Source organism: Dasypus novemcinctus, chromosome 11, assembly GCF_030445035.2.
Source record: "Dasypus novemcinctus isolate mDasNov1 chromosome 11, mDasNov1.1.hap2, whole genome shotgun sequence".
NCBI classification, from domain to species: Eukaryota; Metazoa; Chordata; class Mammalia; order Cingulata; family Dasypodidae; genus Dasypus; species Dasypus novemcinctus.
Window position 1 is genome coordinate 104,791,410 of NC_080683.1, and position 26,359 is coordinate 104,817,768.

Consider the following 26,359-nt stretch of genomic DNA (forward strand, 5'->3'; position numbering starts at 1 on the left):
ATAATTTTGTGAAGAATACAATATCATTTTAGAGTCAATAAATTATAAAAATTTAAATTATAATAGGAAGAATAATAGTGATTGGATTAAAGTGTAATTCTAATCTTATAAATTAGCTTGTGAATATGTGAGATTTATGAATCATTAGAATAACCTTTAATACTTGGTTTTCATTTTTCATTAATTTCTTTACAGCTATAAGTCAATCAAAAACAGTTCTATTTGGTATTCTCATATGAGAAGGAATTAAAACCTGAATGTCACATTGCCACCTCAAAGTTTCATAGAAAAGAACAACTCAAAAACCACACACAATAATATTTATAATACCTTGTCTTTGTTCCAGACATAATATAAAAATTGAGGAGTATGAAGAAAATAAAAAGTTAGAATAAAATGAGGTCATTGAAATGCATTTTGTTTCCATTAATAAATCTCAAGACAACACACTTTAGAGGAATTCTTTAGGAGAAGAATTTAGGTTCTTGACTCTGCTGCAGAAATGAATTTCAAGAGCAAGTCAGATGAGTTAGGCCAGTAATTTTTTAAGGGAGGCAGGGAAGAGAAATGGGAGAAAAGAACAGCTCATGGGTCCCAGATAGAGAGGAAGGGGCTGAAAAGTGATAAAGTAGGCTGATCTACAGATTATAATTCCCCATTATAGATTAAAAACGCCCAGGTTTACTTGCGTGTTGATCCATGTGGGAGAGAAAGCATACAGAACTAGGGTCCAAAGGTGAGGGAGAGTGAGTTCAGGCCTTGTGCCTGCTTTTTGAACCACTAATTATTCCACCCCTTTGCTCATGGCAGGGGAGGAGTTCCAGCAGTTTGCTGTTTTGATTGATTACCCCACCATCAATCCCCTGTGAGGGCCCAATGACAAAGTCCTTGGGGAATATCCGGGGCTTCTCCTGGGTTCTGGAAAAATTCCTGTGCTGAATGGCAGGATCTTGGGGAGGGTCTTGCAGCAGCCATCTTGGGGGTTATTGATGTCCATGTGAACTTCTTGCCAGGTTCCAGATCCATCTATTTATTCCCTATCTTACAGTCTGCTTCAATAATTTTGCATCTGTGGAAACTAAATATTCAAATGGAAGACCTAGTCAAAATGATTCTTACAGATTAGAAGACATTTTTAAAAGTTAAAGATGGAGAATTTCTAAGATTGTTTCAAATTATGAATCAGATCTTTGTAGAAAATATCCCTGAAAACTCTTCACCTGAATTATAATCTGTTGGGCACAAAATAGGTGATGATATTTTTGAATGTGCCTCTTTCTCTGTCCTTTGGTGCATTAGAGGTGAAACAACCAGAAGGCTTTAAATTGACCACACAACTTCATCCAAACTATTGTTTCATATACATACTAAAGAATTTTTGAGAATTACACAAAAAATCAGCAAAGTGTGACCACAAAACTGTCATTGACAAAATAACAAACATGAAGAAGGCTGTAGGTGATTTAGGAATTGCAAGCATGTATTTACTTCATATTCTTTGGTTGTAACAATGTACTATAATAGAATTAGAATCACAGGCTATAAGCAGAAAGCTATTGTCACCATTCTTCTTGAGTAAAAGACAAGACACTTGATAAATACAAGATTTTTTTTTCACAAGGAGTTCACAAAATATGGAATAACAGCTATTACATACTTGTTGTAAAGGGTGTTTAAACAAGAGACAGTATTACCATTATAGCTTGTAGATAACAGGACAGGATTTACTACCGATCAGTGGTTGCTTGTAGAAAAAGTACAGCCAATTCTTATTTGCAGTAATTATATTCTATAAGGTCACAGTGACCTCTGAATTAGCAAGTACTAAAGCATTGCTCATAAGGGTTAGGATCCTGCAAGCCTCTGATCACAACGTTTCATCAACCAATCAATACATGACCTCGTTTTATGAGTATTTTTGTTTAAAGACACTTTCTTCAATGTATATTGTTAATTCATTAATATTGAACTCATGGCCAACAGCACTATTACTCAGGGCTGAACAAAGTTCATCTAGCACATGGTTTTCTCCTTAAGGCACATTACCATCTTCTTGCGCTTAGGAACACACGCCAACACTTCAGGACTATGCTTGGGGGCCATTTTAAACTGTGAAGTCATCAACAAAAAGTGCAACACTGTGAAAAAAGGAGCGCTAAATACACCATAAAAGGACATTTATTTCAGCTTCTGCTAAAACAAGAAGGCAGAGGTGTTATTCGACCTCATCTGAGAATATGCATACTGGACAACTCAAAATGTTTCTGCTCTGCTCATGTCTGAGAAAGACTGAGAAAATGTCATGAGAATTGATTTAGGGGTTACAAACAAATTTTAGTGAGTAGGCAAATTTTCAAATGCAGAATCTGGTAATAATGAGAATTAACAGGAGTTTTTGCTGGAAACTGCAGGTCATATCCAAACTGATGTGCTCTGAGAAAGCATTAAACTTGCTGTAAACTTCTCCCTGTTTTTCTCTCTCAGGTTGATGGGGAATTGATGTGCATGCAGTGACAGCTGACGCTGATAGATATTGAAAGGCAATATTGTCATCCCGAGGGTGAATTATGTGGCTTGCCGCATTTCTAGATTCAAGATTTGAGGAAACTCGATTTTTAAAATAATTATGTCAAACAGTAAGTATAAGAAAAATATTAAAAATCAAACATAAGAGAGATCTACTTCTGAAAATGGAATATAAGTTAGGGCTACTTCTGAAAATAACCAGAAAATACCACATTCAACCAGCTCATAAAGTTGGTTTGTGGGGATGCTTCAATGAAATTGGATTTTTAACAAGCAGTTGAAGAGTGACTGAGCCTTCATCTTTGTCAGTTATACTCTGAGAGGAAGGAGAGTTGACTCAGTGATAACATTGCCATAAGTGTTTCCTTAAATTGTAAGAGTGAGCCCAAAACTATCTTGTTCCTTCATAACCCCTTAACAGAAAATGTTGATCTATTGCTACTGGGTGGTGTGTTTTAGTTGTTTTATACCATATTTAAAATAAGAAGTTTACTTTTTCATAGGCTCTGTCTATTGTTGTATAATTTAACCAAAATAAGCTGTCCCTTCTCTCCCTTGCTTTTATCTAAAACACCCAGATAATTAGAATGATTAATATAACCCCAGAGTTGCTCAGGTTGGGTAGTAGATTTTAAATGCACCGAACTATTCTCAACCTCACTCTTTGTTGGTATAGTTTTTTTTTCTTAAAAAATACCAGCTACATAAAACAATTCAGATCACCAACAGCCTCCTAAATGCCATCACTACACTTCTATTAATTCTGTAATAAGGAAGGATCATTTTCTTTTTAATGTTTTATAAGTAGCTGTTACTTCCTTTCTTAGAAATAGTCATGCTTCTAATTAAAGTTAACCATTAGTTGACTGTCCTAACTCCCCTATTTTTCCTTAACTTTCAACTCAGATTCTCTGATGTGGTGAATTCATCCTGCATTTCCGTACCCTGTACACAAAACAATTCCCCTGAACATTCAAAATCATCTAAGGGTTCTCTGGTTTACTTAGAGTAAAGCCCAAGCCGTTGCTCTGGCTATGGAGCTGCTTAGGGTACACAGCTGCCTATTCTCTTCCCCCAGCTTATACCATTCTCGACTTGGCCATACTGCCCTTTCTGTGCCCCGCCCCATGCCAAGCTCATTCTTTCCTTTAGTCTTTGCACTGGTATTCCATTTACCTGGAATATTATTTATATGCATTATTATATAATGTTCCAGGCACTCTTCTAAATTCTTTACATGTATCAACTCATTTAAACTGCTTGCAGTCTGGTTAGGTAGGCCATATTATTCTGACTCTACAGATAAAAAGATAGTAAACTGAGGCACGAAGATATAAGTACCTTTCTAAAGATAAACATTTGATGTTAGACTTGGGAGTCGAATTCCAGCAGAAGATCCCATTCTGAGAACTTAAACAATACACTGTACAATGTGATATTCACATGCCTGGAAACACTTATTCTCATCTTAGTTTAAAAACGATCTTCCCATATTCTTAGTTTGCTAAAGCTGCCAATGCAAAATTGCCAGAAATGGGTTAGCTTTTATAAAGGGAATTTATTTGGGGTAAAAGCTTAGAGTTCCATAGCCATGAAATGTCCAAATCAAGGTACCATCAGATATGATTTCTCACCAAAGGTCAGCTGCTAGCAGATCCTGGAGTGCTGCCATATGGCAAGGCAAGATGATGGGTCTGCCAATCTATTTTCTCCTTGAGCTCTGCTGTGGGCTATCAGGTATCTCTCCCTGGGCCTTGTCTCTTTGAGCCTCTCAGGGCTTCTCTGTCTTTCTCTAGCTGTAGGCAAACCTGGAGGCCTCTCTCTCACATGACAGGATCAAAATGGCAAATCTCCCTTTCTCTATGTCTCTTCTTTCTTTCTGTGTGTTCTCAGTTTATATAAGACCCAGCAGGAAGGCAGAGACTCAAACCTGGATCACGGCTCAGTGATGTAGTCCAATCAAAAGCCCTAGCATGGTCTAATAAATCATCTAATCAAATATACCTTAGCTGAGTTTAATACAATCAAAGGGCCCCACACTCACAGGGTTGGATTAGTTAAGAACATATCTTTTCTGGGATTCACAAAATTCAAACCATCACACCATGGCAACCTTCTATAGAAGAACTGTCATTTTTTCTTTATTTAATTTTAGTCTTTGCATAGTAGCCATTTTTATTTAATAGCTTTATTGTTTATTTATTTTGCTTATTATTTCTATTGCTTTGCAACATACTTGGAACAAAGTTACATGAAAACAATGTCTAACATTCCAGAATCACATTTGGCATGTAAATGGAATTCAATAAACATTTGTTGAATAAATAAATTAATAAACAATGCTTATCCATGTCTTTCTCATTAGATAATGGTAATAGTAAAAGAATGGGACTGTTTTTCTTTGAGGAATGATATAAGATGATACAGAATATTTCCTAATGCATTGTGGTTCTTTAACTTTATTGATTGCCATAAAATGTATAGTGCAGACCCATAGAGGACATTTCTACTCTCCCATTTTGATTCTGAAGATTGAAGAGAATATTTTACTTCAAATTAAGGAATACAAATTTAAGTTCACATTAGAATTATGCCGGTATTAATAGTTTATTTACTGCAAAAGTATTTTCTGGAACTAATTTTGGTAACCAAATTTAATTTAATTTCTTAGTTAATTTTCTTTATAGTGTAAACAGTTTAAATTTTTACAATTTGCAGTTGACTAATATTTTAATTGGGATCAATAAGTTTGTTAATTAACTTTCAAATGAAAATGTGAATCCTTTATCAGTTTTTTTATTGGTATCACATTCTATCAATTATAGTTTCTGTCATAATGGGTTTCTAAAAAAATCATTATTTCCCTGAAGTCCATTTGTTCCTGGGTTAAATTTTATTAATCTAAATTTTTCCAAAAATAACTGAAAAGGCCCTTTTATCTAATTTCAAAATAAAAGTGGAAAATTGTGAGCTTTTTAATAATTACTCAGGTGATACAATTTTTATATTATTTAATACAATTGAGTTTTATGTATTTTATGAACATCATTTAATAAAGTATAATGTAATAATGTATATAATGTTTTTTCTTCTTCCTAAGCTTATATGCATTTCCTTTATGAACCTTCAAAACATACACTCAATGGTGTAAATTGTTTTTTGTCAAATTCCAAGGATTTATTACCTGTTTTTTATCTAAGTGTATTTTGACCAAGTGACTCCATATAATAATAATAATATACAACAGCAACAATGATAATGATAATAATAATAATAAACAGAAGCCATGGAGTTTTTGAAAAGCACCAGTACAAATATTTGAGATCTACTGCTGAAAACAATATAAAGAAGTCCATGGCTAAAGGACTAATTTCATGTGGAATAAATGAAAACCAAATGGAATCAGAATTTGGATTTTGTTTCACTGGTTTTCATTACTTGAGCTTCTCTGATTAGGTGTTTTAAGAGAAATTATCATGACTTAGCCAATAATCCCTTATGTAAACTTGAATTTAGATGAACAAATATTTTGGGGGCATAATTCAATTTGACTACTCAACTAAAGTAACCAATTTACTGAACAGTCTAAACTTGAAGACGAAACATGAAAAAGCATTTTTCCCTCTCTACTTTTCACCTTTGATTATGGAATGACCCTCCTATTCCCATCTCTCAATGACATCTTGAGTGGATCCCTTAGCTTTTTGATCATTTGAAGCATAAAAAAAAAAATCTAGTCTAGTGCAATTTGATCTTCAAACTCATATCCTTTCCTTCCCTAATTCAAGCTTGACCCTGGGCAAGGCCCAGTGGTGGGCAGTGGTGAGAGCTGTTCTCTCCATCATCCTTCTTTCCCTCTTTTTGATCTATTTTTACCCAAACATGTAGAGGAATAATTGAGAGAGAAAGCATATCCTTCTCTTTGTTGATTTTCCTGCTTCTTCTTCCATGGCCTCTTTGTGGTAGGCATATAATTGGTAGTCTCTATATGTCTCATGAGTTGGTTTTCTTTGAGGACAACTTTGAGAAACTCTTCATGGTATCATTCCCAAATAAAGATTATTTTCTGGCTTGGCTTCTTCAGAACAATTTCCTAGATGGTCCCTCCTCTGACTGATCATATCATATTCTTGCTTCCCATATTTTCTATTGATCATAATGATGCACACATTCACTGGCCCTGAAAGAAATGCAAGTGCAGGCTGCTTCACTGCAATTCTTTCTGTATACTGCCCTTGCCCCTTCTCTCAGCTACCAAATATCTCAAGCTTTCTACCCTCTATACACCTTCCATGCTTCAATTGGACAGATGCAGGCTAGCAACTCTGCTTCACAAGCAGATATCAAACTGGGAAATAAGATGGTTGTTTTTATTATAGCTCAATTATTGTTCCAAGGAATCTCCTCAAGTATCTCCAGTTTTCTGCATATGTAGACTGGTGAGGAGAGGATTGAGGGTATCAGGAATTCATGTTTCTTCTTAGATCTTATACAAATGTATCTGGTGGCTTTCCTTAATATGACTAAAATCCAAAATTCTTTTTTGTAGTTACCAAATTTTGGAATGGGTTTATGGTTTATAATAGCTCATTCCTGAACACTTAAACTTTGATACTTGAAAAGTATAACCAACGTGCCTTTGTATTTGTCTTTTGCCTAAAGGATAGAATTCTTAGAAAGTTCATATGGCTCTGAAACTTTTCACCTGAAAAATGAGGTAAGAATTTCATTCAATTCATCAATAAATTTTTACTTTTTTATTAGGACCAAGAGGGACCATGAAGCTTATTATTATTTTTTCCTGTTGATAAAGAGCTGTTTCATTTGGTCTACTTTTTTGCCCTAATGTACAGCCAAAACCTTTCTTTCAAGAATTGGCTGCCTTTCCTATTTAACACCTCTTACTCTGTCTAAACAACTTATTTCCACAGTACTCTAAAAACAAACTTGGAACATTCCTTGTCTTCCCCCTCAGATGACAGTCAGTGATGGACGGCAGATGTTATTTATGATCAATACTTCAGAAACTAAAGAGTGTTTGTAGTGTAGTAAATTAAGAGAGAGGAAAACATTTCTATTACTTTAAAATCATTAAAATCTTTTGAAAAAGTTTTATCCATTTAAAAATTCTGTACAAAATAAATTTTAAGGAAACCATCCCCATGAAGACTTTTATCTTTTCTTTATTAAAATATTATGTCCTTTATTTAGGCACTATTTAAGATGGTTCTTTTTGTAAAGTATTGGTTTATAATGACTAAAAGATATTAACCAATGTTTAAATATGAACAATTGTGTTAATTATTTCATATTTGGTACACTTTCAGTTAAGCATATGATTGAATAAGAAATTAAAATGATTCCCTAATCCCCCATATATTTTGTGTCAGAAGCAGTGAAAAACCTTATATTTTCAACAAATCTGAGAATATTTTTAGACATTAAAACTGCAATGCCTATTTAGATTCAGTTTGGGACATTAATAATCCATAGGTGATTGTCCAAAAATTATTTATGGAGATTAAAATAATACTAATCTCTATCACAAATTTGAATGATAAGTACAACTGCATACCTCAAAGTAATAAAAAGGTTGGTAGAGGCATTTCTGGTAAAAAAAAAAGTCCACATTTTGGGGGGAAATGAATCAAGAAAGATGTAGATGAGCTTTGGTTACTGTGACTAAATATGCATGTATTCTTAATATAAAGTATTTAAAAATTTCTTGTTTAAAAACTTGACATATTGTAAGTGGAAAGATCTTTTATATTTCATTGGACAACTTTGTAAAATGGAATTTGAAATCATCATGATCTAATGGTGTACGGTAAATACAGTAAAGGGAATCAGGCAAGTGATGGCATTTTCCATATTGTTACAACCCAATTCATAAAAGGCTCAGGTTGGTGAGGCCACGAGACCAAAGAACATACCCGGCATTTAGTCAAATCTTAGTTTTATTGGGACTTATGGACAGGAGAGAATCTTTGATGGCAGTGGGTCAAAGAATGAATGAATTTAGTGCTCTGCAAAAAGATGAGAAAATGAGGGGTGATATATAAGGGGTTTCAGAACAAGGACATTCATTAGGGTATGAGAACAGACTTCCTGCTAGGGTCACATGAAGCATACAAGGGGTCTGGTGATGTTTTCACTATGCTTATAGGAAGGACATTTACCAAGGACATTTACGGCTTTGGGAAGATTATTATTTATGATAACACCTATACATTCTCTTCCCTCTGGGGAGGATTGTTAACCTTTAACTTATGCCTAGGTCACACAGGCAGCTACATGCTGAGGACTTAGAGGGGCCTCTGGGTCCCAAAATCCACCCTCCATGTTGAGGCCTACATTGACCATAGGACAAGCATTGCATCCACATTCCACAGCAACAGTATAAAAGGCAACAGAATAGGGGAAGCTGTTGTGGCTCAATCAGATGAGCTCCCATCTACCACTGGGAGGCCCTCAGTTCATGTCCTGGGGCCTCCTTTTGAAGGCAGGCTCACCCACATGCTGTGGAGCACTGCCCGACCTGCAGGTGCCACGGAGAGCCAACTCAGCAAGGTGCTGCAACAACAACAACAAAAAAAAAGGGAGACAAGCGAGAACATAGAAGAACCCATAGTGAATGGACACAGAGAACAGACAGCAAGTAAGCTACAAGGGGGAGAGAGAAACAAATAGATACAGAAAGAGAAGAACATACAACGAATGGACACAGAGAGCAGAAAGCACACAAAAAGTCACAAGGGGGGAATAAAAAAAATACAAAAAAAAAAATAAGACAACAGAAAAGCACAGTAATATATACACAACAAAATGAGAATGCAGGTCCCACCTTGTGACACAGTAAAAATATCAAAAGCCATCCTGTTTTGTAAAACTACCTTTTGTAGTTGAGTAGTTTTTTTGTTTACTGAGGAAATTGCTACTTTGAAGTCATTAAGGGCTTGAGCAGTGTGATTGGCTAAAGCAGTTATGTGTTTTTCAGGGACAGTTGTAGCACCACCTGGCACAAAGAAAGGCCAATGGGTAGAACCACCAGGGGGCGCACTTTACACTTTATCTAGGCTTGATAGTAAACTTACACAACTCAGTAGGTAACCACCCCACATCACAGATTGCCTCTTGATTCATGCAGACAGGAGCAATGCGATCTATAGCGAAAGGCCTGGGATTATTCATCTGGTCTCTACAAGGGAAAAATTACAATTATGAGTCTCATTGAAAGACAGCAGCTAAATTTCAGTCTTAAATGAGAAGGTCTAGCTTCAACTTGTCAACAGGTCATATTCTGCCATGCCAGCAAGTACTACACACTGTCCAATTTGCAGGAACAATAAGGGGCAGATCATGCTGCTCTAACAGTATACAAGCAACATTTCCATTAGTAGATAACAAAGTAGTCTGGGACTTTCAAATGGACCTCATGACCAGGGTCTTTGGAGGATTTTATTCTGACTAGCTGTCTTCCCTGTTTCCTGTACTAATCTGTCTCAACTTCTCCCCCAGAGAGTTTGCACTCTTTTCTTAACAGGGACCAGAAGGGCAATGGTCATTCTTCCAGAGCTGCTTCCTGTTGATTAGGGGCCATAGAACCTGCCTGCCCAGGTGTGAAACTCTTTGTCTATTCTTTTGAGGTTGAGAGAAGGTGTATCTGGCACCATGGTTGGAACTGGATGAAATCCCTGCATGACCAATACCTTGCTCTGGAAGGCATAGATTCTGGATGAAATAAACCTAGTTACTAAAAGGATTAAGAAATGGTGGTAAGCGGCCTCAAAAAGAGGACCAGTCATGACACACTGGATCATGGGAATGAGAAAGGTCTGGTGCCTCCAGAGACTACATCCCCTCAAAGCTGATGGGCTTGATCTTGTAAGTTTTGAATGCTATCTAGGAAACTGCCAACCCAGTTCCCACAGCAGTGGTTATTCCTAGGACAGCTAGGAGAGGTATGAAGAGAGGCATAAATTCACAAAGACAGTATAGGCAACAACAAGATAAACATATGGCAAGCAAAACAAAGATAATACTTAAGAAAGTCATTCTTTTTTCTTATAGGCACATTCATTAATTACTTAGAAAATGAATTAAGTTTACCAAGACTTTTGCATGTTCAATATTCCTCTGCATATGATCTAGAATAGAAGAGATACCATATTTTTCAAGTATAGGTATAGCACTTAATACTTATCAATGCACAAGTTACTCTTTCAGCTGCAGTTAATAGTCTAAATTCCAAGTTTTCAATACCATACATGTTGTGTCTCCATGGGAGCAGGCCATAATGCCAGTTGTGTCTATTTAGTTTCTACTCACATACTCTGGTAATTATTGCTCCACTGGTAATTATTGCTCCACTTATATTCTTCACACAACCAGCATGCTGCAGCACCATTGACCCTAGAAAGACGTTCCAGTATTTCACTGGCCTGGTATATAGCATCAGTTAGCACTATGAAGCAGAGCCAGTCTAGAGGTAATGTAAATCTGGCCATATCAAACCATCACTGGCTGCTGCAGGAATCCGGAAACTATGAAGTAATTTCCATCCACTTCAGGAGCCATGTCCAGAGATATGGTAGAACCTATTATAATTTAGGGGTCTTAGCGACCATGTTAGCCAGTAACTTAAATGAAGAGGCACCAAGAAAGGATACTGTGGCTTCAAGGCACAAGAGAGTTTGACAATACTGAAGTCTATCTTTTGAAATTTTCATATACTTTCTAAATGCTTCCAATGCAATCTGTAACATATTAAATAAACTTAACTATTTTTAGTACCTTACTTTTTACTTCTAAACCTTTACCATGATTACATTAATTAACAGGTATTTTACTTTAGCAATATAGGAAAAAAACTACTGTCTCCATTATTTTATGAAAACCTAAGAGTCTTAATGGAATTAAGATTATATTCCCTTACAACCACCTTAACATGCAGATTGAGGTGGCCTCTGACAGGTCTCTCTGTTCTGAAGGTACCTTCTATTATCAATACCAATTTAGGTTTCTATTTAATAATGCCTTCCCAGAATTAGCCATTTAAGTATCTCATGCTTTTGGCAGACTTCCCAGACTATCTATAACCACATAGACTATAGTTACTTCATCTCAAGACAAATTTTCACCATTACAAAACATATTCCCTTACTTAATGCTACCGTGTACAATACCTTCTACAACTTTCTATGTTCATTCAAGCCTTGTCTTATGGATTTCCACACTGATTTTATGAATACCAGCCATCTTATCTTGGAACAAACACATTCCCTTAACCAAACTTATCAAATTTAGTTAGCCTTGATTATGAATTCCTACCCACAGAACTTTTACTTCTTCCTATATCCACCTAAGTCTCATATTTCTTGTTCTGTTCTGTGAAAAGAATAAAAACTACACATTTCACTTTAGGCAAAAACAATTTTTTAAAAAGAGGTTTATAATAATTTCATTAGCCAAAATTTGTAATTTTCATCTTCTTAAAGATTTAATACATGTAATGTTAATTTATTTCATTAGTATTCTATAAACCTAGGGAGATTACACCCAAGCTAAATAAAATTGAAGCCATTATAGTTTATGCAAGAGATATTGTTTTTTCTTCCTTCACAGGAATTTTTTTCTTTAATAAAAGTCTAAAATTTTAAAGAAACTTAAATGTATACTGACTGCTAGGTTCTGGAATATATTATAATTATTTGATTTATTTAATCATAATTTAGAGAAATCTTTCCATAGCTTTCAAGGACTTTTTCTTCGCTTACTGAAATTTGGTCATTGGATTATTACTGTCAGCTCAAAAGCTGTTAAAATTTAATTAGGGAATTACAGGACAGACTATACAAAGCAAGGTTTATTCTGTAATATTCCCTCTTCCTTATCATTTTAATTTCCAGGGCTAGTAGACAGAATGCTAGCCTAAACTCACATCTCCCCTATCTTTCCACATCCAGCCCATAACCTTAGTTTCCTCAACTGGTTTTACTGGAATTCAGTCAAGGTTAGGAGCAGTCCCTGGGGATAGATAGGCTATAGAAAGATTATGGAATAATTCAGAATAAACCTTTTAGTTTCTTTCCTTTAAATAGTTTCTTTATTCAGATTTTATGTGGCTTTTTATCCTGTTTGGCTTTTCTGATTTGGACTCCAAGAGTATTCATTTACCAATATAAGTGCTTATTTAATTTTTGGCCTTTTGAATAGAGCTCTTATAAGAATTTTTATTTGTTAATTTAATATTACTATCTGGAGGTATGAAAATATACACCGAACAAACAGACAAACACAAAAAGAGTTAAGACACACCAAGAGAAACATAAAGCTCACTAATTTGACTCATAATTCTTACTCCTTTTATATGGTTGTCTCCAAGCCCTCCATCATTTCACATCTCTGATTTTTATTGCTTTTAAGTTCTCCTCTGGAATCAATGTTGCCTATAATATGCAAGCTCATGCTTGGAAACACTTTTATTAGTAACCAGCAGCCAGTTAGGAATATTTGAGCAGTATAAATGCAGTTAAGCACAATACAGCAGTTTAGACAGACAGACATTTAACAATTATATATTCTGGATTATTCTTCAGGAGTAAACACTCAAAGTTCAGGAGTAAGCTATTGACTCAAAACTGAAAGTTCATTTTAACACCTTGATAAAAATTCTGATCAAAATAAAATGTGACTATAACTTAAAATATTGTCAAGATAACATCCCACTTAAATTCTTCCACAGTTTACACAAGTATAATGAGCTTTCCTGTTTTTAATATACTTTTAACTGCAAGCTTACAAAAACTGCCAGCATTTTTTTTTCAGTTGTCCAGTTTAAAGTTACTAAATTTTTAACAGCACCAATTTTGTTAATGTGGCTATCCAGATCTAATTAGAATTATAATAGAAACAGAAGAGAGAACAGTAATGTTGCTAAGTTTTTCTACTTCTCCAACAGCTAAACTAATCCTATCAGCCCTCATTAGCCTACAGTCATATCCTCCAGGCAGCAGGATATTTGCAGAGCTGCTGCCAGAATGCTTTCCCTATCTTAGTTAACTGCTATTCGCAGCAGTGTTTTCAGGGCATCCCTGTACTCACGTGGAGTTCCATGTCCTTCAGAATCCTGGCTGGCTCGCCAATTGTTACAACCCAACTCCTGAAGGGCATGAGTTGGTGAGGCCGCAAGACTAAAGAACACGCCTGGCATTTAGTCAGGCATAAGCATACGGACAGGAGAAAATCTTTGACGGCAAGTGGGTCAAAGAATGAATGAAGTTAGTGCTCTACAAAGAGATGAGAAAATGAGGAGTGACTTCAGAACAAGGACTTTCCATAAGGTATGTAAACAGAGTTCCTGCAGGGTCATGTGAAATATGTACATGGGGTGTGGTGATGTTTTCACTATGCTCCTAGGAAGGATGTTTACCAAGGACATTTACTGCTTTGGGAAGATCATGGTTTACAATAACATCTATACATTCTCTTGCCTCTGGGGAGGATTATTAACCTTTAACTTATGCCTAGGTCACACAGGCGGCTATATGCTGATTTAGAGGGGGCCCTGGGTCCCCACACATATGCTATCTCTTTAATGGCATGAAACATCTGTCTGAATCTACCTAGAAAACTCAGGCAACTTGTTGAAGGTCATAAAGCTAGTAAGTGGTAAGACCAGGTTTAAAACCAGAGTTTATCTGTCTTGCAAGACAGTGCTTTTCCCACCAGGTCACATGGCCTCCCAGGAAGTAGAGGGGTACTGCACACAGAATTGGACAGAAGGAAAGAGAATTCTGCAAGAAGAAAGGCTCTGTGCCCCAAGCAGAGAGTGGGTCTGCAGGATGGGTCTGCATGAGGCAGACACCAAAGGAAGACCACTGGAAACATACCTCAGGGTTAAATGTGTTTGATGTCTTTTATCATATTATTTCCTTCCTCAAAGGAACTTTGAAAATGAATCATTCTAAGACGTTCTAGGACCAAAAAGCAGGAAGATAAACTAGAAGCAGAAGCGAAGGTTTGACATACTATTGGTCTTATTTGTACTATAGAGTCAATTTAGTGATATATTTTTTCTGTCATTTGGGTAAATCTTGACATAGTGTGTATAAAGTTTCTCTTCTCATATATTAGAATGTTTGGATTTAAAGAAGGAACAAAAAGTATTCCTATTAAGTCACAAACAAGTTTCCTATAATTTGGGACAATAAGTTCCTATATCTTAAATTTTAAATTCAAATCTAAGTAATTAAGCGTCACTGCAAAAAAAAAAAAAAAAATCTCTCACTTCAATTTTCACCCTGCTCTAATCTTATCACCCATCACTTGGAGGTCCCATGAGCATTTTTCCCCCCAAAATACATTGTTTTTCATCCCCTCAGCCTCTTTCATTACATGTATGTCAACATGCTTCTAAAACAACCACTTCATTCAGTCAATTCAGTGAAAAAAGAAATCCGTTAAGCCAGTGGCTAGGTTCCTTGTAGACAAAACATCCAGCTGATTGACTAAATGTTTCACTTACCAACTGTTTGTTTTGGCATTATTTAGACACAGCCTTTGTCTCCTTCTATTCTCCCTTTACCGAGTCTGCTCCAATTGCTTTTGTATTATCTTTCTTTGACTTTCTTCTAGCTTTTCCTTCCACTTTGGATGGTTTAAATAGTTCTGCTTATAAATGCATTCTTCAATTGATCTGTCTCTATTGTGTCCTAAGTGTTTTAGCACAAAGTATATAGGCTGTTTGTCTTGATATTCAAAGGCTGTGTTCAAATAACTTGAATAAACTATTGAATTGAATTGGAATTAGATTCAAGACCACATGTACTAAATTGTTTCTTTTTCATATTTGAGCCAACTTTCTATTAATTTTAGAAACTACATTTGGGACAGCAGAGAGAAAACAAAGTAAATTATCAAATATGTGGGTATTGAGTTTTTGCTTCTTTATGATTTCACTTCTAACCTTGCTTCTCTTAGATTTCATGGTCCAGTCGTCATATCCATCTGAAAAATCTCAGAGCTGATTAGACACATTTTTCTGCTTAGTCTCTAAGTGCACCTGAGCAGTAAACTTGGCTTAAAAACAGCACAAAACTGCTCAGACTGGAATTAATTTAAATCTTGAAGGGGACACTCAACACTCCCCACACTTTCAGAATACCACTATGCTTCAATAGTAAATCAGCCTTCCTACACCTTCCTCCTCAAATGTTCAACAAACCGTTTTCTTTTAACATTCAGATCATGGCCTCTCAGAACATTCACAGAGAAAACAAATGTAGTGGGGTGAGAACAGTCCCATGTTTACACTACCAGTTCTGGAACCCTGCCTGCATCTGCACCGACTTACTCAGTCCTCCGGCTCTTATGAAATAGAAGGTGCCTCTGTTCCTATGCCAGCTCCTCCCCAGGCTCTGGACCTCATCCCCTCTCTCTTCAAAGGCGTTGCTCCTGCAGTTACCCCCCCTTTTCCCTCCAGTTTCCTCATCTCTACAGGACGAGCACACAAACATGTCTCAACATCCCCCATCTTTAAAACAAAGCAAAATTAAAAAAAAAAAAACAGAACTCATCTCTTGAGCCCACATTCTTTTTCAGCTACTGCTCTGGCTTTCTTCTTTCCCTCTCCTTTAGTCTCTCCTTAATTCCTCAGAAAATGAAACTGTTCTTGCTCTCTCCACTCTTCTACCTGCTGTTCTCTCTTCAACCCTTTCTAATAGGCTCGTATTCCTTCTGCTCCACTTATATCTGGCTAAAGCCAATATTCACTTCCCAGAAGCACCTGAAAAGGCTGACCACTGCATCCTTTATGAAACACATACCTCTCCAACATACCTCTAGATGTTGGAATGTGAGTGGCTCCATCATATACTGTCTCTGCCTGTGTCATCTCATACCTTCAAACACCATCCATGTATTGGTAACTCAAGATTTTGAAAATCTAGAGTCTGGGTTTAATGTTTGAACCCTAGAATCATCTATTGAACTGCCTCTGTTCAATCTCTGTGCGGGTAATACCCATCACAAACTTGATATGACTGTACAGAAATATTGATTTTCCCCCAAATCCATTCTCTCCCAAGTGTTTACTATCTCAGTAAATTAGGAAGTTGTTTAGTCTACTAATCCAGGTATCATTTTTAATTACTCTCCTTCTTGTGTATCTTGTATCCAAACTGTTACTTTGGTCAGCACTATTTTGAAAATATATCCTTAAATCTAACTGCTTCTCAACATCTCCTGCTACAATTCTTGTATAATCTACCATCTTCTATATAAACTATTTCCATACTTCCTAATTGTCTCTCTACTTCCACTCCTGCCTCACTATAATCAGGTAGGAAAATCTTTCTAAATCATAAAGTAGAACATGTTTTAAATCTCTGCCTAAAATCTTACATTGCTTACCATTGCATTGTTTTATCACTTTGTTTCCTGTAGTTTTGGCCAAATTGATAGTTGACTATAGTTTTCACAGTAGTAACTACAATTACTGTAGTTATATATTATGCCAGAAAATTCTAATTATTATATAAGAAGCTTGATGTAAGGGATTTTATTTTATCCATGTTTGTATTCTTCCCCTCTCCCACCAGTTACAATAATATTATCTTACATATTATCTACTCAAATGTTTGTGGTATAAAACTAAAAATCAATTGAAATAGTCATCCCTTAAGAGTGGTTAAAAATACAAAGATTAGAAACATTGAAATATTAAATATTCCTACCTACTATTTTCTGTGGTAATGAATTAGATTTAAGCACAGTGTTGAATTCTACTCCCTAGGGAAAATAAAATCAAACAGTGTATTAGTTAGCCAAAAGGGTAGTGATGCAAAGTACCAGAAATCTGTTAGGTTTATAAAGGTTATTTATTTGAGGTAAAAGCTTACAGTTACAAGGCCCTAAATAGTCCAACTCAAGGTTACTTCCTCACAAAAGTCTGTTACCACGTTGAAGCAAGATGGCAGGCCACTTCTGCTTGGTTTCTCCTTCCTTCCTTCCTCTTAAGGTCCCATGGGCCCAGTTTCTTCTAATCTCAGCTGTAGACTGTCATAGGGCTAGTCTCTCTCTGGGCTCACATGTTCTGGTTGCTTCACAAGATCAGCTGTAAACTATCAGGCAAGTGGCTCATCTCTATTCCAGGGACTGCAGGATCAAAGCTGACTAAGCTCTCCTCTGGTATCGATGGAGCTTCTCTCTTCCCATGTATATCTTCTTCTGTGTGTCTTCTTGAGTGAGTGTTGGTTTATATAGCCCACCAAGGGGGTGGGGACTTAAACTGAGTTACACCCTATTGACATGGTTAAAGCCCTAAACTTAATTTAATCAAAGGCCTCTCAGCTGAACCTAACAGAATCAAAAGATACCACACCCAGAGGAACAGACCAGTTTACAAACACAATCTCTGTTTTGGGAATTCATAAATAATCTCAAACTGCCACATATACTGAGAATATTATCCTGCATGTGGTATAGAACATTTTCTGCCTATTTTGATAGAAATTTTGGAAATACTATTTTCTTCTTGAGATGTTCAATGGTTGCATGATATTGAAGATTGAAAGAGAGTTAGGGACAGGGCAATTTGAGGTTTATGTTTACTGGTGATGTTCTTTATTTCACTTATAATGCTGTGAATTTCACCTAATGTAAATGAAATAAATTTCCAACAATTTGTAGTTCTCATGTGCAACTCTCTTCATCTCATGGTCCAGTTATTTAACAAATCTTGTAATGCAAGGAAAAACACAAAACATTCAGAATTTCACTGTGTAATATTTATTATTTTTGTCTCATTGTAATATCTGCTAAAGAACCCAACTATGTAAGCAATATTTTTATTGTTGAGGTAAAAGGGAATTGAATATTCTGTGATCAATCATCAGCTAAGTGTTCAAATTATCAGTTACCATAATTTTCTCTGACTCTAAGCTGAGGTAAAGAAGCAAGTTGTAGGCAATTTCTATTCACTTATGTAAGAATAGCATATGAGTATATTAAAATGCTTGATGCTGATCCAATATGCACACCTTTTTGAACATGAGGTTTCTTTTTTGACCAAAATCTGCTTTGATCATTTAGATCATTAATGTTTATCCTGATATGGACAAGGAGATTCTAAAACTACTTTTTATGGAAGCATCAAGTAATTAGAAATGGAAGACTGATTTGAGTGTCTTTTCCATTGAGTTGTCTTTTGCAAAGCTTTTCCTCTTTAGTGGCAAAAATTGCTTTACAATGCCCAGAATGGATTTTAAATGTGATTGTCAGAAAGATAGTTTCTTATGGCAATTACTCAGCTTCACTCATTGAAGGTTAGTTTGCATGCAGTCAATAAGCATCCCTATTGCTTTTTACTTAAGACTCATGGGTTGTATTATGGAATTGCTATCACCTTATTAAGTTCTTTGTGGGAATCTCAGGGATAACCTCTTTCTATTGCAAACATTAAATTGTTCTGATATTTTCTCTCATTTATTTTCTACTAATTTCTAGCTTATACATCAAACTTGCTGTTTTTAACCACCTGGCACGTTCTGTTTCAAATACGGTTTTACAATGACTATCCTTTTTATAACAGCAACAGAGAACTTTGATTACTTTTGTGTTATAAGGGAACATGCTTTTGTAGGAAGTGGAAATATGTTCAGTGGTATTAAATTTAAAATTGGATCAGGAAATTAAGCTGACTGTAGGAGCCAGTTATTTCTTTTAGATATTCAAAATGAAAAATATAGACACTGGTTCATAAGGTGATACATTTGTTTAAAAATGTGGGCTAAGGATTTGGTCATAACCTGGCCTTCTAGAATTGTTTCATGTCGCAATTACAAATGTAGTAAAAACAAGCTTCACCATAACAAAAGTATCAATAAGTATTCTTTTATTGTATGCTTATAATTTTTCATTTTTTAAAATGGATATTCCTTAGGAAAGAATCACTATCTAAAGCAAGGTTAACCTGAATATTGCCCTGTGTCTTCACAAATAAAAGCAAGAGTGGAAATATATATTAACATAAAAAATTCCAACAGGATGGTTTGCTTAAACATCACATTCTTATTTTAACTTTACAAACACCACCAATTATTTTAATTACACATCTTAATTAGTGACATTTTTCAAATCCAATTTTCATTTTGGTGCTGATATTTACCTAAATTGCATAACATATAAATGCTACATCCACTAAAGTTATCGATTTCGGTAAATGAAAAATTGCCACTGTGACACAATCTTCCAGGGAAAGCCGCTATTTCTCTTTGATATATTATTTGGCTGTACATGATGTGTTTATGAGAGATATGAAGGTAACTGGAAAGGTCAGACTGGAATATTAACATTTATGTCTGACCTTCCCAATCAGAAAGTTATTCTTTCTGACAAAGGAAGTGGAATACAACACTCCCCATTTCCACATCCTGGCAGAGAATAGAGAAGCAGGCTAACATCTCTGGTTATACAGGGAAAAACTAGTATTGTTCAAGGCCTAAGGGAGGCAGTTAGACTGTATGAACATCAAGTGATAAAGCTGTACTCCAGGTGAACTTTGAGCAAGTTCATAAACAAGTACCAAAGCTGGTACCTTGATATAAAACAGTGACTGTCCAGTTTCAATCTCATGTGGTACATAGAAGAGGATTAGCAAAACCTTGGAAAAGAGAAATATAGCCTGGACCAGAAGAGAGCTTATTATCTTAGCCACACCCTATAAAAATTTTCACCAGTTTTGTAGTGAAAGGGAACTGTAAACTTATGTAAGAACCCTACTAACTCAACCATATAGCTTTCAGTGATGTAGATATTTGTGCTCAAGCAAATAGTGTGGTAAAATGTATTTTTCTTGATTTTCTTATAAGGGTTTGGTCTTTCTTTACTATTTTATTGTATTCATAATGCCCCAAGTTAAGAATTACCATCATTTCTAGAGTCCTGGACCAAGTGGACTTTACCTGACCATTTCCGTCATGTGTTTCATATACAACATGGACAAAACTACATGAGAGTTGGTCCTTAGATAATATTTATTACAAATTCACACACATACACATCAGTTTATAGTAGAATAGGTTACCATTAAATCCATTTTGGGTCATCAGAATTTATATTAGCGGTCACATCAATGTCAATGCCATTGTTCTCATCTTAGATGTCAGGAATTGTTTAATGCTAAGACAGAAGGCAGCAAAAGACTTATATCTGTGTTTACGTACATCTTATTGATTAGCTTAAGATACTGAACTTCTCTGCCAAAGTAGCTGTTTTAGTTTGCTAGACTGCTTAAAGCAGATACCATGAAATAAGTTGGCTTTAAATAATGGGAATATAAAAATGTTTATTTATTTATTTATTCCCCCTCCCTCCCCATTGTTTTGCACTCACTATCTGCTCTCTCTGTCCATTTGCTGTGTGCTTTCTGTGTCTGCTTGTCTTCAAACCAAACTCAGGACCTCCCATGTGGGAGAGAGGTCCTCAGCCACTTGAGCCACCTCAGCTCCTTCCTTTGATGTGTCTCTCATTGTTTTTACTCTTTGTGTCTCCTTGTTGCATCATCTTGTTGTGTCAGCTTGTCAAGCTCGCTGTCTTGCTTGTCTTCTCCAGTAGGCACTGGAAACGGAACCAGGACCTCCCATGTGTTAGGTGAGAGCCCAGTTACTTGAGCCACATTTGCTTTCCAACAATGGGAATTTATTAGCTGACAGTTGAAGCTAGGAGAATGTCCAAATCAAGGCATCCTTAAGGTGATGCTTTCTTCCTGAAGACTGACTGCCAATGATCCTTTTTCCTCTGCCACATGTCAAGGCACATGCAGCACTAGCTGTTCTCTCCCTTCTCTTCTGGGTTTTGTTGATTTCAGCTTTTGCTTATGTGGCTTTATCTCTTTTTGTCTGAATTTCATTCTTTTACAAAGGACTCCTATAAGAGAATTGAGATCCACTCTGGGCCACACCTTAACTGAAGTAACATCATCAAAAGGTTCTATTTAAAATAGGTTTACATCCACAGGAATGGATTAGCTTTAGGAACATGATTATCTGGGATACATACAGTTCCAAACCACCATGGTAATGAAGACAATAAAGTCACAGTAAATGGATGGATTTCCAGGACTTCTTCATACTTGCCTATTTCTTAGTGTACTAACTATTAATCACGGGAAATTTTGGTCCAGATTATTAAAATGTCTGGTTTCCTGAATTTTTAAATAGGGTGTTTGGATAAAACATATACTAAGTGAAGTTCCTAAAACAGGCCAACTCGGATGACAATGGCATGTTGAATTCTGGGAACCTGTGTTCAGGACAGCACAGCTTTGCATGCTCTGTGTCTTCCTGGACTTTTCCAAGTCAGCAGATACCTCTTTGAAGAAGGAGATTCTCTGAGGAGCAGAGAGAATTCTTTCTCATGGAGGAGAGGTCAGATCCAGTGCAGAACGTACCATTAACAATAAATAAACAATAAACACTCTTCCACTTTGGGATGCATTCTGCTACCTTGTACTAAACGTTATGAAAGTATCATTTTCATAAACTTTGTGTAATTTTTTTTTAAAGCAGCTTTCCTGCTGTATACAGCTCGGCTTTCAAGAAGGTGAAGACTTTATTTTCCTCTCCAACAAATAAATAGTGAAGTGTTATATGAGAGTTTGTGGCTAAGAATGTCTGTCAGTTGACAGTGAAATTTGTTTTAATAAAATGAGTCCTTTAATTCCAAGATGTTTCCAACTTGTTGCCTCATAAGAGTCCTAAGAGATCTACATTTGAGAAATGAAGGGGCTGGGCCAATGACTTCAGATTCCATCTTTCCCTCTGTGGTAGATTTTGTGGGAGAATGAAAATAAGCCCTGGGATGTATGGGATTTTCAATTTGTACTATAAATATTACTAAAAGAAAGCAACAAAGACTGCTTATGCCAAAGATTGTCAAGTTCTTCTCTTGAATATAAAATCTCTGAGAGAATATTCATTTTTTAATTTCAGATGTACATGTAAAGAAACACAAAAATGACTGCTACCTAGAAAAATCTGAAGAACAATGAAACCACACTTAAAACATTTTCAAGGTTTTATTCCATGTCAGTGTAGCAGCACATGCCATTGACATATATTCAGTGTCAACTGATTTATAAATGTATTTGAACCACATATTATTATGAAGATATGTTGAAATTATTTTTAATTTTTAAATTAAATATATATATGGGTAGGTAAACTAGGAAGTCATTGAGGAAAGCACTTTAAGTTCATAGTTAGATTTACAGATGGCTACAGTTTTGAACTAGCTGTAATTAATGAAGAGTTAGAAACAAGGCATATTGGTATTTATTTTACTGTCTTACCTTAGAGAAGTTTGGGCTAATAGAGCTTTTGTAATTTTAAAATTTCCTAGAGTATAGCTGAAGCAAATTTATGTACCATGTTTGATAGTCATAATCTTCTCCTGAGGTTCCCCAGGTCACTTGTTCAGTAATATCCTTCCTAGTATAATTCATTCCCCACACACATCCACTTTTCTACCTCTTTTTTTCCCTGCCCCAGGCCCACCACCCAAACACATACCAAAGAATTCCTGGAAATAGATGCTACAAAATGTAGCTTACTAGCATTGGTAAGCAAGTTTAATTTCTAGAAAATTACAAATATGTATAATTACATTAGATCTGAGAATGCTAAAATTTCTTCTAAATTGTCCATTTTTTACTGGTTGCATACTACACACTTATACATAAAATCCATAGGCATTGGCAAGGAAACAAGAATGAATGGAGGTGTGAGAGGAGTGAAATGGTATTTAGTGCCCAAAAGCTGGACATACCATGTTGGGGATTGAATCATATCTCCTACAAAAGGAATGTTCAGGTCTTAATCAGCATTCCTGTGTGTGTGGACACATCTGTAAATAGTGTCTTTGAATACGTTAAGGTAAGTCAGGGTATAGATTCCTCTGTGAATAGAATCTTCCAAGATCCTATTTATATAGGATCAGTGACCAAACTAAATCAGGGTGCACCTTAATCCACGTGAGTGGAGGCCTTGTAAAGAGAGAGAATTTACTGAGCAGGAGAAACCAGGAGCCTGAAGAAGCCAGATGGAGTGAGAGCATCATGTGACAGAGAGCTACCTCACCATAATGCTACATTCCTGGGGAGAAAGCATGGCCTGCCAAAACCATGCTCTTAAACTTCTAGCCTTCAAAAACCATGAGACAATAAAAGTTCATTGTTTAAGCCAACCTAATGTGTGGTATTTGTCATAGCAACTCTGACAAATTAAGATACTCAGTATTCTTGATTATAGGACCATTCTCTCCTCCAAGATTGATGTCAGTTTGTAGAGACTATGCCCTTTATTAATCTTATGACATTTATTGACATACTTCCTAATTACAATGACACTTTTTCCCCCCCTGGAGTCTCTGTTATCTTCCCTTCTCCATATAAAATGACTTCTCAGTGTGCCTTTTTTTCCGACAGGCAGATGGCGAGAAATCAGGAAAAGAGTTACTTGACCTCTTTGAGGATATTCAGCATCAATTTTTACTCCTCCCTAAGCCAGCCCTCAATCCTTATTCTCCTCCATTCTCTGTCCTACCCCATTCCCGCCTCATTTGAGTTTGCATGTTGTGCATTTAACTTCATATGCATTTAATTTCTTTTATTTGATGCTTCCACAGCTATGGTATTATACATATTTAGAGAGCTTTGAAAGTGGCTACCATGATTCATATCTTCTACAGCAGTGAGGATGATTTGTCATTGTATTTTTCAAATTGGGGCATCTTTCAAAACTGTATTTGTTTAACTCTTCCTTCCCTAGTGCAAGTAATAGAATAGGAAAACCATCTTGGCCTGTTTGGGGCAATGTACAGACAAATATTGAAGGAAAAGTATTTGTGATAGATCAAGGATTATATCTCTCATAATATAACAACAGTCACAATGCAGTTACTTGACCTTGTTTTGTCTCTTTTAATGTCACATTTAGAAATTCCTTTGTTTAGCGCATACTGTATTTTGTCTTTTATAATAGATTGAACAACTATCATATATAATCTATGGCAATGGAAGTCAGAAGGGTTGTTGTTTATGGGAAGTGGGGATTGCATGCACGGGATCATGAGGGATCGTTCTGGGGTGATGGGAATATTTATTGTCTTGACTGGTTACATGGATGTTTTCATTTGTTAATATTTATTGCATTATATAATTAATATCTATGTATTTCATTCTGTAAACTTTATCCTATTAAAATATGAAAACATTGCTTCGGGTAACTAATATTAATTTACCAACATATAAGTTGATTATCTTCTTCCACCAAGCTATGTCTTTTTAATTGCTTTAGCCATTTTTAAAAATTGGAAAATTTTATTATTGAATTTTCTGTTCTTTTTTGGATTTGAAATGATAATTTTATTGGGCACAGTCTTTTCTTACTAATTCCCTATTTTCTGTAAAATATAATGTAGACAGTTCAAGTGTAACTCTGCTTTTCCAATAGTACTTTTTTCTACCTTCTGCATTTTGGGCAAGCAGAATCATTTTTATTATCTTGCTAATGCTTGAGAGTCACTCCTATTCCTTCAACTTTCCTCCCACACACAGAAAATGTGTTCTGTAAATTAGACAACCCTAACTTCACCCTTGAATACTCACACTGCCGTTTCAGGCAAGTATTAGATCTTCTGGATAAGTGATTTGACATTTATTCTAAATTATGATATATTTAGCTAATACCTTCCTGCAATTTATTTTTCAGAATGGTATCTGGGAAAATTACATTCTGAATCCATTCTTACAAAACATGATTATATTACTGACATAGAAGGTATTAAGTATGGAGGACATTGCTTTTAAAAACAATTCATGACAAAGAGGGCACTGGCTATGTAATGATGACAATAATGATGACAATGATGGTGGTGGTGGTAAGGCAAACTCTGGGCCAGCCACCCTACCAAGTTCTCTTAAAAAGTTGTTACATCAATCTTCTCAACACTTATGGAAGATAGGTATTATTACCATTATTTCAAAGACTAGGAAACTGAATCCTAGAGAGTTTTATCAGTTTGGTTTGTGCTCGCATAGCTCTTCAGGTAGTGATGTAGTAAGAGTGAAAGTTCTCTAAAGAATCCTCCCCCAAAATGGATCCATGTTCATAGAAAGTGAAGAGCAGGCATCTGAAAAGTCCTGCCCTCTGCATTGTACTGACTGCCTTTTAGGTTCTTCCCATTTGATCAAATGAAAGTGAACAGCAAAGACGTGCAAGGAAAAAGCTTGGAGCCAATGTCACAGAGAAAGGTGAAGCACTGAAATGCCAGAAAGAGGGGAAAAACATGTTTGGAAAAACTGAAGCTGTGTGAACTATTTTTTTCCTAATCATTCCTGTAGAACTTTCTTTGTAGAACCTGGCACTTAGCCATGTGTTAGATGCAATGAGAGAAAGCGATAGGAAACTAACACAGTTTTACTTATTGGACCTTAGAACCACATTGAAGAGAGAGAAAACTGGCTAATATTTAAAAACAACAACAACTAATATTCATAGTAGAAATGAATTCTGGATTCTGAATCATTATTTTTGTAGGAATGCAGAGGATGGGAAATATTTTTGGACAGGGGTTCACAGAAGGCTGAACTTTGAAGAAGGAGATAAAATACAGATATAAGAAGAACGAGATTATATTTATAAAGTAGACTGGGAATGGGGAAATAGAATATTCAAGGGAGTGGAATAGAAAATATGAGATTAAAGTACCTGTTTCCCAGAAACTTTGAATCACTGCTGGGAAGCAGTTAACAAACTTTCCGTTTCCTAAGATC